At 38.6% G+C, this 12630-nt stretch overlaps 1 protein-coding gene across 3 annotated transcripts in view; it reads left to right on the forward strand.

The window, feature by feature from the left end:
- Positions 1-6116: 6116 nt before the first annotated feature.
- The window catches only part of LOC5567664 (zwei Ig domain protein zig-8), a 649981-nt gene continuing 643467 nt past the window's right edge, over positions 6117-12630 (forward strand). For all 3 annotated transcript variants that reach the window (XM_021850384.1, XM_021850385.1, XM_021850386.1), the window contains exon 1: positions 6117-7309. The gene's annotated coding sequence lies outside the window, so the exon portion shown is untranslated. The remainder of the gene's footprint in view (positions 7310-12630) is intronic.

Here is a 12630-nt window from a genome sequence, read left to right on the forward strand (position 1 = left end):
GCCAAAACACTCCTTTTTGCAAACATTGTCAGGAAGGTCATACTCCGATCTCAAGAATCTGCCGCGTTTATCAAGAAGAGCAAGCTATCATCAAAACAAAGGTCGACCGTGGGCTATCCTATGGAGAAGCCCGTGCCAATTTCCGTGAAGCTAACAAGGCAACCACCTATGCCAACGTGCTTCAAAATCGTCTGCGTGATGATGAATCTGAAAAAGACAAGGTCATCAAAATGTTGCAACAAGAAGTGGAGTCATTACGGCAGGTAATTCTTGAACTTAAGCAAAAACGAGCGAACCCTAGCATCCGCGACAACAATGTACCAACTCAATCTAGTGCTCCCTCTACTAGTAAATTAGTACAACCCATCAAGAGTTTACCTGGTATCCCTGGTAAGACTCCTTCGGTGGCATTGTCACGCTTGAATTCCATTGAACAATGCCTTAAAACGTACACCGAAAACCAAGTACGAAGTTCTAATTCAAACCCGAATTTGGAATTGGAGCCGACGGACAGTATGGACTTCGAATCGAATAGAAATAACAAACGGAAAGGTAATAAAAACAAAACTGAACCGGAATCTCCTGAAAGAAAGAAAGGTATCGCTTCAAGCTCTAAGAAGAAATAATGGCCCACGAAACCTTTTCTGAAGACAACGACCACGCTATTGACCCGGACTCGAATTTTGGACAACTGAGATACATCTTTAAACAAAACTGCACAATGGACAACCAGCAAAATCAATCACGTCTGTCGAAACACTCTGCCACGATACAACCTAAGCTATTTCGCAAATACGACTCTGTAAAAAGCTACAATTCTGATTCGCCAAGCGCGACGCATCCCACGTCAGCCCTGACCAGAGATGTTCCGGCCGAGGTCGATGAGCCTCTGGCGGCAGCTGACGTGGTTTGCCTATCTTCACAGGCAAGTACAGTATTATTTTCAAATTCGGACAACAACTTTCCGCGTGTACAACTTCTTGTAGATCACCCTAACAATGAGAACTGTGCATATACACCAGTACATAGTCCGTTCTCCTGTTCCCCAATATCTTCGGACTCCAACCACCATGGTCATTCGCAGTCGTCAACTGCGGCATTCGATTCGCCAAGCGCGAGGCATTCCACGTCGGCCCTGACCAGGGATGTACCGGTTATTACCGACGAGCCCCTGGCGGCAGCCGACGTGGCTTGCCTAAATCCACAGGCAAGTAAAATATCATATCGCTCTACAGACCCAAGTTTGTGCCGCCCTCAAATATTTGCAGGTCCTACAATTGAGAGATCCTCCATTCAGCGACCAGACATGGCAATCGCCTTGCCTGTCGAAGCGCTGGTCAATTCTGAGATGTACGATCAAATCCATCGCATCACCGCTGTTCCATCAACCAGTTACCACGTACGACTACTGCTATATCCAGCGGTTCCAAACTGCAACGATAACCCAGCGGTTCCAAATAGCAATCCTCATCGTCAGGAGCACAACGACCAAAGCAATACCAACATTAACGAATCTCTGACAGCATCACCGATCGAATCGACTGGATCGCGAAGAATACTCATGCTTCAGTGGAATGTCAGAGGTCTATGGGCTAATCATTCGGAGTTATCGCACTTCGTTAGCCAGAAGAAGCCAATTTCTATAAATCTTCAAGAAATGAAAACCGCAAGCGTAGAGCGTGTTTTGAGAGGAGAATATGAATGGAAATTAGCTGATCACAACATACGAAATGGCAAAGGAATGGCTGGACTGGGGATTCTGAAAGAAGTTCCCCACCACTTCTATGTTTTCAATTCCAATATTCCCATGTGTGCTGCTCGGTTGCACAATCCGTATAACGTTACAGTGGTTGCGTTTTATTTTCCAAATAACGCTCTTGACAAGGACATAATTGACGCAATGAATCTTTTACTGGCGACAACCGAACCTCCATATGTTATCGGAGGTGATGCCAATGCTGCTCACGAGGCTTGGGGTAGCTCTAAGGCGTCTCAGAGAGGACGGGCATTACTGTCATGGATTGTAGACAATGATATGGTTGTGCTTAATAACGGAACTCCTACTTTTCTCAGCGATGTCCATTGTACTTATTCAGCTATCGATATAACCATTGCTTCTAAGGGTATAGCTTCTAAATACAACTGGGAAGTCATAGACGATACTATGGGAAGTGATCATTTTCCCATTATCACTTTTTCAAATGAAACAATATCAAGACAAGGTTGCCGTAAACGGTGGCTCTATAAGGATGCAGACTGGAGGAAATTTGAACTATGTATCGACAAAATCTTACCAGTTGACATCGAAACTGACATCATGCACTTTGGTTCCACAATAACCAAGGCTGCTGAAAGCTCAATACCCAAATCTTCTGGTAAAATTGGAAGAAAATCCGAAATATGGTGGACTGAGGAAGTAGCAAATGCAGTAAAAAGCCGACGTAAAATTCTCCGTGCAATGAAACGTCTAAATCCTGACGACCCCCGTAAAGAAGAAATGCGGAAAAGTTTTCAAACAGCTAGAGCCGAGGCGCGGAAAGTAATCGCCGAGGCTAAAAAAGTTTCATGGGATCTCTTTTGTCAAACGTTCTCGCCAACAACTAGTTCTGAACAAATTTGGGGTAATTTTAACCGGCTAAATGGTAAAAGAAAAGCAGGAGTTCGAACCATGATCATAGATAAAACCCACGTAACCAACCCAACTCAAATTGCAGAGCATTTCGCGGAGAATTTCGAGAGTATATCTCAGACAAATGATAAACATTGCAGCCAAGAATACGATCGAACACGGGATGATGCGGATATAGAACCCTCTGTGCTAGATGCGAATTTCACACTGGAAGAATTGTTGCGAGCTATTGACTCTGCTAAAGGTTATTCAGCGGGAATTGATGATGTTGGCTATCCAATGATTAAGCATTTACCACTTCATGCAAAAATTAGTATGTTAAAAGCATACAATAAACTATGGAATGAAGGCATTTTTCCAGAAAAATGGAAAGAAGGAATAGTAATCCCTGTCCCGAAACCCGGTAAATCACTTCAACATGCGGACAGTTATCGCCCAATAACTCTTTTAAGTTGTATTGGGAAGATCTACGAACGACTCATCAATCACCGTCTTATAGTTCATCTGGAGGCTCATCAGCTATTGAACCAAAATCAGCATGCATTTCGATCTGGAAAGGGAACCGCAACATATTTTGCAGATTTAAATGAAATATTGACTGACGCTCTCCTACACTGCGAAAGCGCTCTTCTAGATCTGAAGAAAGCCTATGACACTACATGGCGACCTCATATAGTTCAACGAATTCGAGAGTTGGATCTTGGTATCAACATGACAAAAAGCATTGAGAGTTTTTTGAACAACAGATGCTTTCGTGTAAGTTTCGGTGGGGCACTATCCTCATCAAAGATCCAAGAAAATGGTGTACCTCAGGGGTCGGTATTATCAGTTACGTTGTTTACTATTGTAATGGATACTGTGTTCAACGTGATCCCACCAAACGTTACAGCGCTGATTTATGCGGATGATATCTTGGTAATCACTGTTGGGAAAAAAGTCACCAGCACCAGAAAACGTCTTGATTCGGCAGTTCAAGCTGTGTGTGAATGGGCGAACAATATCCACTTTGAAATTTCAGCTCAAAAATCTTCGCTTCTTCACGTATGTAGAGCAAAGCACAGGAATTGGAAGAAACATAGAAAGGACATTATAGTAAATGGGGAAAGTATACCAAATGTCAAAGTTGCAAGGATTCTTGGTATTTGGCTTGATAGTAGGGCAACCTTCAAGAAACATTTCAAAAACACTATCAACGCATTACAGAATCGTTTAAACTTCATCAGAGCAATAGCTGCCCGTGCTCATAGAAGTGTAATTTGGAGAATAGCTAACGCAACTTGTATTTCGAAGCTGCTCTATGGAATAGAGCTTTTTGGACTAAGTTGCATAGAACCATATAAACCTGTATTCAATAGGTTGATTCGATTAGCCTCAGGAGCATTTAGGACATCGCCTTCTTTATCACTGGCCATTGAAAGTGGCCTACTTCCTTTTAAAGAAAGAGTCTCATTGGCATATATCCGAAGTTATTGCAAACTTGTAGAGAAAAGCCCTCAAATCCGACCAGCATTAGAAGAAAACATAGAGCAACTGGCTGTGACTCTTTTTGGAGAAAGTTTTCCAGCAATTAGTAAGCTTCATCGTTTCGGGTATCGGCCGTGGTACTATCCTCGGCCCAAAGTGGATTGGACAGTGAAAGCGAGATTTCAAGTTGGACAAGGTGCTCACAAAGCGCAGGCCATCGTAAATGAACTTCTCAACAGTAAATATATGCAGCATACAAAAATCTACACTGATGGATCAAAAGACGCGACAGCGGTTGGATGTGGAATAATCGGACCGAATTTTAAGATAGAAGGCCAACTTCCAAAATGCTGTTCAATTTTTTCTGCAGAAGCGGCTGCACTTGCAATCGCTGTATATCATGCTGGTAATGCACCAACGGTTATTTTAACGGACTCAGCTAGCTCTCTCTCTGCGCTTGATAAAGGAAACATCATGCATCCTTTTATTCAGGCTATTGAGACATACTCCGATGGCAAACAAGTGACTTTCTTATGGATACCGGGTCATTGCGCAATATCCGGAAACGTAGAAGCTGATCACGCTGCAAAGAAGGGAAGAACAAGTTTACCTGTTGAATATGAAGTACCAGCTATAGATGCAATCAGGTGGACAAAAAATAAAATTAACAATCAGTTGCAAATAAGTTGGAATGAAAATACGGTTGATAATTTGGCATTAGTAAAACAAAATATTGGTAAATGGTGTGATCAAAAGAAAAAAAGTGATCAAAGAATTCTTACAAGGTGCAGGATAGGCCATACGCGATTGACTAAATGCCATTTATTCCAAAACAAAGACCCTGAAATTTGTGATAGTTGTAATACTCCATTAGATGTAAAGCATATTTTATTAGAATGCAGAAAATTCGATGACATTAGGAACAGAATAGGAATCAATTCAAATATCGCCATAGCTTTAGGAAATAACAAAAATGAAGAAGAGAAAATGTTAAAATATTTAAAGGATACAGGACTTTATAGTTTACTTTGAACAGAACTTTAGATTAATAAGAGGCGAATGAATTGAAAATTTAAAGCCTCTATAAAAATAAAGCAAAAAAAAAAAAATTGAAACATTTGCTACGGCACTACGCAGCTATCTTGGCAAATAGGGAAAAGGAGGTTAATATGGATGGTTAACTCTTGATGTGCCCAAACAGCCATTGAAAGTGTCAACTAAGCCTATGCCGTGCAACGGGAATAGCTGTGACTTGAAGTAGCATACTAATACTTTTAACTTGTGCGTTCGTTTTGCTTAAATTACTTATAGAAATTCTGTTTTTTCATTTAGTATGTTGTACATTCCGCTTTATCAAAGTTACTCGCATTACCTGAGATACCCCGGATCACGGTACCTACCGATAAAAAAGCTCATTTTCAATCTTGCCAAAGACAATCGAATGTAATTAAATTTTATTATTCATTATAATAGAATAACTAATAGAAACAAGATTATTTTTCTAACATGGTTAAATCAATTAATTACTCCTTCAGAGGCTGAGATAAAAATGGATAAGATTCCCACTCAACTTTCCATTCCCTAAAACCGTGTCAAGTTTGTTGACGTTCAACTCCACCGCTTTTCGCAAAAACCAACACATAGACAGTCCACGCATTTTCATTCCATCTCCCCACCGAGCTTTGTTGCATTCGGGCCGAAGCCTTCTCAAAAGCAAACCCTTTTTCCATCAAACATCGAACAAGCCGCCAGGAAAGAAAATCAGCCGCCCGTTGCACGACCTTGCCCAAAATGCACCGCTTTCCAGTCTGCATTTCCCACTCGTGTCCTGTTCGGCTTTCGCCGGTGTATATCGGTCGTTCGTTTCGACATCGTGCTTTTTCCATCCCGAATGGAGTCGCATGGTATTCCACCGACGGGAAAGCTCACCCACCCAACCGAAAGAAGACGACGAGGACGCTGATGGTGGTCTCGTTTTCCAGCTGGGACCGCAAACCAGTCAGTCAGTCAGTCTTTTCGCTACTTTCGATCCGTGCAAGAGTGTTGTATGCCTCGGTGCCGAACCAGGCCGATTTTGAGGTGACGTTCCCACCGGTAGTGGCGTCGAGTTACGTGAACGCGTCGATAAGGGGGGTCCTTTTTGTGGGTGGCGCCCTGTTTCGCAAAGGCGTCGTCGGTGTCATCGTTATCACGCTTCTCTTAGTGAGGAATGGATTTGGAGGTGATAAGGCTATTTGTTGGGTGGTTTTGCGGGGTGGGGTGGTATCCAATACTTGGGGTAGAATGTTTCCCTATTTGTTGAAGGATTATCAGCTGGTTTGTGGTGGAGAATAGAAGTGGCTCCTGTTCTGTGTTATGTAAATCGAGTTGGTAATTTGTATACAGTATTTACCGAGGGATGTGTGACCATGCCTCAAAAGTAGCCAAAGTTTTGGGCACTAGCAGTGAACCCTCACATACATCCGAACCATTCAAACTCCAATTTAATTAAAACTACCACGCAAAGGAAAAGTTTGAGTTCGACCCGTCGAAAAGCACCCAAACTTGCCCAAGCATCCAGAGAGAAGTACGTGCTCTTCCGAGGTGTGCAAAATCGACAGGACGCGATATTTCAATTGCGAAGCAAAAGTTTTGCTGGATCCTTTAGGGGAGTGGGCGAGCATCGTTTAAAGTAGTTACCCCCCACTAGTGAAATCGTGTGGTGGAAGCAGCAGTCAGAAATTGGCACAGTGGTGCAATGAGATACGTGACGATAGTTCGGAAAGAAAAACGGTGAATTCGAAAACACGGGAATGTGAGAGATTCTTCTGGTTTCGTGATACAGAAGCGTAAGATGTGAAATTGGGGCAGTAAAAGTTGAAACGATTATCCTCCTCGAACGGATGAGGACATCATCCAAGCAGCAATGTGAGTGAATGTGTGAAGAGTAGTGCAAAACAACCAAACAAGTTCAAGTGACGGTGTTTTTCTTTCTTCCTTCCTATCGTCCTGTGAGTGAATATCAGAGAAGCTTTCATCTGAACGTGAATTCTTCCGACAAATTCAACATCTGCAGGCTTTATTCTCAGTGACAGTGAAACCTTGAAAATGGATTAGGCTGAGCAGAAATTTAATCAAATTAAAGAGCCTTTCGAACGCTAACGAAACCCAATTTGGGAAAGGTTGTTTTATCAGTTGGACTACAGTAGGATCGATTCCACAGAAAATAAGATAAAGGTAAGCTACAAGCTTCACTGTAACGATACTGGTACCGGTTTCTTCTTCCCTGTGGGGATTTCATTCGTAGCCTTAATCGATTTTCATCGTATACGTATCATTGTTATTTGTACACTTCATTAGCTTGGCTATGAATCTTGCTGAGTGGTAGGTTCCTTCTCGTATAGTTTAAATCGATGCCTTGAACTGGAAGGTAATTTAATAACATGGGTCGCCAAAAAATATCTTAGAACAACCAATAATGTTAAAAATTGTAATTCACGGGTTACATAAATTGGATTTAAACAAAATTATGTTACTTCTCGTTTCGTCAAATTTACTAGTTTTTTTTTGTGGGTGACAAAATCGAATCACCACTGTACCTGTTATTTTCCAACCTGTCTGGTGAAAACAAATTTCGAATAATTAATTTGTAATTTCAATTAAACTCAACCCTGCTGTTCAAATCAGTAATGCGCATATGTATGAGAATTACACATAAAGGTATCTTTTCTCCGGAGTACCTAATTTCCAAGAGTAAACGAAACACTCGGAGAAGCACACTCTTTTCGCCCACATCTGAATCAATATGTTGATTAATTTTGCGGATCGCATGGGAGGAGAACTCGAAATCGAAATGAGGTTTTTGTGCTTTCCAGCGCCATCCACGCCGAAAGCCATTTGTGTGAATAACATATTTAAGGCTGCATGTAGCTCTACGATGTTAATGACAGGTGGAACACTGTGGAACCTAATGGTTTTCCGTTGACTTCTCTGCTATTGGCAATATCTTAATCAAAAACGATTGAAACCCCACAATTACTGCTCACTCACTAGTGTTTTGTGGAAGTTTGATCAATATCATTAGAGTACTAGTTTTGTTCCAACTGAAGTTATATCTATAAATGGTTTTTCGATAATTCCGTTTTGAAATATAGCTGTTTGATTATGTTGGTAACGATTAATACGTTTATGAAATATATATTAAAATCATATTTTCGATAATTAGTTATTTTTTAGCTCTTTCCAAAACGGGGGCAGAACCTCCTCTTCTTTCTTCTCACCAGAATACCATGTTGTTTCTTGTTAAACTAAAATAGTCCCAGATCTTGTATGTTTAATAATTAGTGATGTTTTGTATAACGCCTTGATTCAATGAAAAGCGGCTGATTTGGAGTTGTTGGAGGCATCAATAGTTCGAAACAATTGCCAAGCGAACACATTTACTGTCGGTTGTTACTTCAAACCAACTTCTAATCGACAAACATTCTAAAGAAGTGGTTCCTGTGCATCCGAACTATGCATTTCACTCTTTTGTCTCTTCTAGTAGTGAAACATCAAATGTCATTTCAATCTGCATTCAATAAGAAAATAATTTAAATTTCTCTTTTTGATGCGGATGTGTTTGCAGACCCTTCCGATATCTGTCTCTCGATGCCAAATGTTCAAAACATCACATAATCCTCTCCCCCTCTCAACCATATCCATTGAATAAATATTGTAATTTTTCTTAATCTAATCCCAGAGCAATCTGTTATCATGATGTAAATGATCAAGTTATGTAAATCATGAGTTATGTTGCTACCTGTAATCGAATGGGAAGGTTGGGGAGGACAGTACAAAATGAACCGATGGAATTTATTCATTTGAAATGCTCGTAAATTCTTTCGAATCCATGTGATAAAAGAAGAATTGGAGACCGTGACAGTGAATGTGCTGTAATTCGATTCGTCAGATAAACATCACAAATAACACATTTAACATGTTTGGTGCATTCTGTAAAACTCTCTCTCGTTTCCGTCCGTACACTGTAACTGGCCATCATGTGAGGCAAGGTCGATTCCGAAGAATTTAATCAAAGCAATTCCAACTAACCGACATGTTCATTTCTACAGTCAACCAGACGTCCACAACTTAGAACACGTTTGCAACCCAATGTAGCTGAACTGAAGATGAAAACTGACCTTGCTCAACCCATCGACCAAGTTTCAATAACAAAGTGCAGACATGGAAATGCTGGAGCACAATGATGTCCTCTGATGGGAAGACAACACTGGCCTTTGCCATGATGGAAAGGAAGAAAAACATTCAATTCTCAATTGAAACATTTAGTGAAGCAAACACATAAACCCTTTAGACGTACAAAAGGTTTTCCAAATTCAAATCAAATTGAAAATATAGATTAGATGTCTACGAACCCGGAAACAATTACACAGAGTAACAAAAATGACATTTCTGCGTGTCTCAAGAATCAAATTATGTGTCTCTAGTAGATTTGGGGTTACAGAATCTGATGCCGTCGCAATTTTTTGCTACAGGTCGCCAAAGTTGTATAAAACATTGATTTCCTTGATCTCTTTACATGAAATTTAAGGTATGATTTTTTAAACTTGTTTGAGATCTTATCAACCAACCATGCAAATTACTACCACAACTTTCATTTTAGATAAAATTAAGTTGAAATTGCACGATAAAATTTAGATTAAATTGATTTTTTATCATGCTTACAGTCTCCGTACAACATTTTTCGTTTCTTTCGTATGGGAAAATGCAATTCTTTTCTTAACCACCAAAAAATAACTTTAGGCATCGAAAGTATCATGATCTTTGTTGATAAATATTGATACACACATTAAGTTTGAATTCTGTAGCAAATTGAGCAAATAATTCCATTACAAACTGGCGAACGTGCATGCCAATATCTCAAAAACTAGACGTGGTATGATATTTATGAAAACAGAAATATATTCAGCAGCCCTTAATTAGTTAAATAGCAATATTTTGATGTTTGAGACAAAAATGTGTTCCGCAGTGTTATTAGCATTTCGTGACCGAGCTTTGCATTTCGCTGTCACAAAAATAATGCACAATATGCTGAATAGTGGAAAAAATTGGTAACCCGAAAAGCTTTCCAAATGGACCTGTGTGCCACCATGTGTGCACACCATCGTCGGTGTTCTTTTATTCACACCGACGCACATTAGGGCAGATTGCTGTTTTCGACGGCCAGAACTTCTAGTACTCTGGATGTGCATCTTAGAGAGGTTTGTTGTTTCCGACAAAGTTTTTTATGATAATTTGCACTACATTTTGACTCTGTCAAATTTGATCTAGATAGTCTATAACTGATTTAGATAAGTTTTATCTTATGATGGAAGCTTCTTAGCAAAAGGAATCTGCAAAGTTGTTCATTCAAGCATTTTTGATATTTATTCCAAACACACTTATGCTCTATCACTGGCGTGGATTGCGTTATATACCGTGATGCATTTTATTTTCTTCACTATACAGTCTCTTCATATTATAGTATGCTTTTCATACAATTAGTTTAGATTCACGTTTTAATGAAAACAGCAAAATAAAATACAAATTGTTCAAAAATACTTTATCGGAGAAAAAAAAAACCTCTAGGATGCATATCCAGAGTGATAGAGATTTTGACCCCCAAAAAGAACCATCTGCCCCAGTGTGTGACGCTGGACATCGCAAATTCCTCATGTTCACGCCTTTCATTAATTCAGCAAACTGAATTATGACTCCCTCAAGGGATACTTCAGATACCAAAGATTTCTTAAAACATATTTTACTTACTTGAAGAATGCATCCATGATTGGCTGCTTATGAATTAATAGAGACCTAACTCCTACAATATATTTTTATAATTGGCACATGTTTTCATAGAGATTTTTGAAGAATTAATCCAGGAATAGCTTTTGAATTAAGAACATGCAATTCTTGCATGAAACCTTCTATTTATAATTCTCTTATTTATTTCAGAGATATTCTCCACATTATCTTTAAAGGATCACCTGCAGAAACACCTGAAATCCTTCGAAATTCTGTCTCAAAGACTCTAGCCATTACTGATAAATAAAAGGTTCCCAATAGATTATTTTATAGATTCTAGGAAATTTCTAGAAGTTATGTGAAAAATTCTATTTGCCATTTCTCAAAACATTTCATAAAGAACTACTTAGGAAAGTTATCTAGTTTTTTTTTCATTGAATTACTCTTGAATTTTTTGACAAAGACGGGTACATTTCAATTGAGAGGAAATCCGCAGTATGACACGTTTCGTTGACAATACATGAACATTGATAAGGTGATGTCCACAAATTACATAACGTTTGAAGAAAGGGTGGTGGTAGTTTAAAGCCTTGTGGAGGTTTGGGAGGGGGTCAGCTTAAGTTGAAGACGGTGATTAAATGAATAAAAATAAATAAAATCAAAATAAATATGTTCAATTATAGCGTCTCGTAATAAATGAACGCTGCCTAATTATGATGTCCAATATATCTTATTATATTGTTATGAATAAAAGATCATCCAGAAATTAAAAAAAAAAATGTAAAAGTTTTTTTTTGTTTTTTGAAGAACCTTTCACGAATTCCTTTAAATTCCAGCATTAGAAAGAATCTATAACAAGTTGTTCTACATATATCTCCAAAGATTCGTCAAAGAGTTCAGAAAATAACTTTAAAGATAACGATTGTAATAATTTAGTGTGTTTCCTAAACATATTCTTTTCTCTGGGTATTTGTCCAGCATTCATTATATATTTGAATGACATCCAGTACATCTTCAAACTATTTTCCAGGATTATTGCAGAAACTGCTCTGAAGATTGTTAATGGAACAACTCCTCCATTTGTTCCTTCAAGGGTTTCACCAGGGTCCCATTTATCATAGAATTCAACATGGAATCACACTAATCATTACGTCGTGAAATACACCATGAACTTCTCGTACAGGAATTTCCTTCCTACAAGGAGCCTTACTACAGACTTTACAAGACATATCACATTCATTTATTTCATATTATTTATCGAGAAATCCCAAAATCGAAAATTCATGTGCTCTCCTGAATCAAAATTCACATTAAAATAGAATTCTCAAAGTTTGAACCAAACGTTTTAAGATATAGAAGTACCGCGTAAAAAAACCGCATCAATTCAAAAACGACATAAAAACTGCGTTAATCTAAAAACCGACGTAAAAAAAAACCTGTGCCATTTTTTTTTTATACAAAAAACAATGTTCTCCATTTTGATTCGTATGGTATAACGTATATATAACGAAAAGCTTTATTAACTTTAGTTTTGTAGAAAAAACAAAAATATTTGGCAAAAAACATAATTAATCTATACAAATATGTCCTAAAATGTTCAATGAAACCTTGTTTTTATTTAATAACACGAAAGAGCTTGTTACTACTACAAGTTTAAGAATGTTTCCCGCTCAAATAATGGCTAAATCATATTTGAACTTTAATTTAAAAATTGGTCCATAAATGAACCTTGACACTTTTGATAATGTTTGACGTTCGCTTAGTCGACGAAAACA

This window comes from Aedes aegypti, chromosome 3 (genome assembly GCF_002204515.2).
Source record: "Aedes aegypti strain LVP_AGWG chromosome 3, AaegL5.0 Primary Assembly, whole genome shotgun sequence".
In the NCBI taxonomy this organism is placed as follows: domain Eukaryota; kingdom Metazoa; phylum Arthropoda; class Insecta; order Diptera; family Culicidae; genus Aedes; species Aedes aegypti.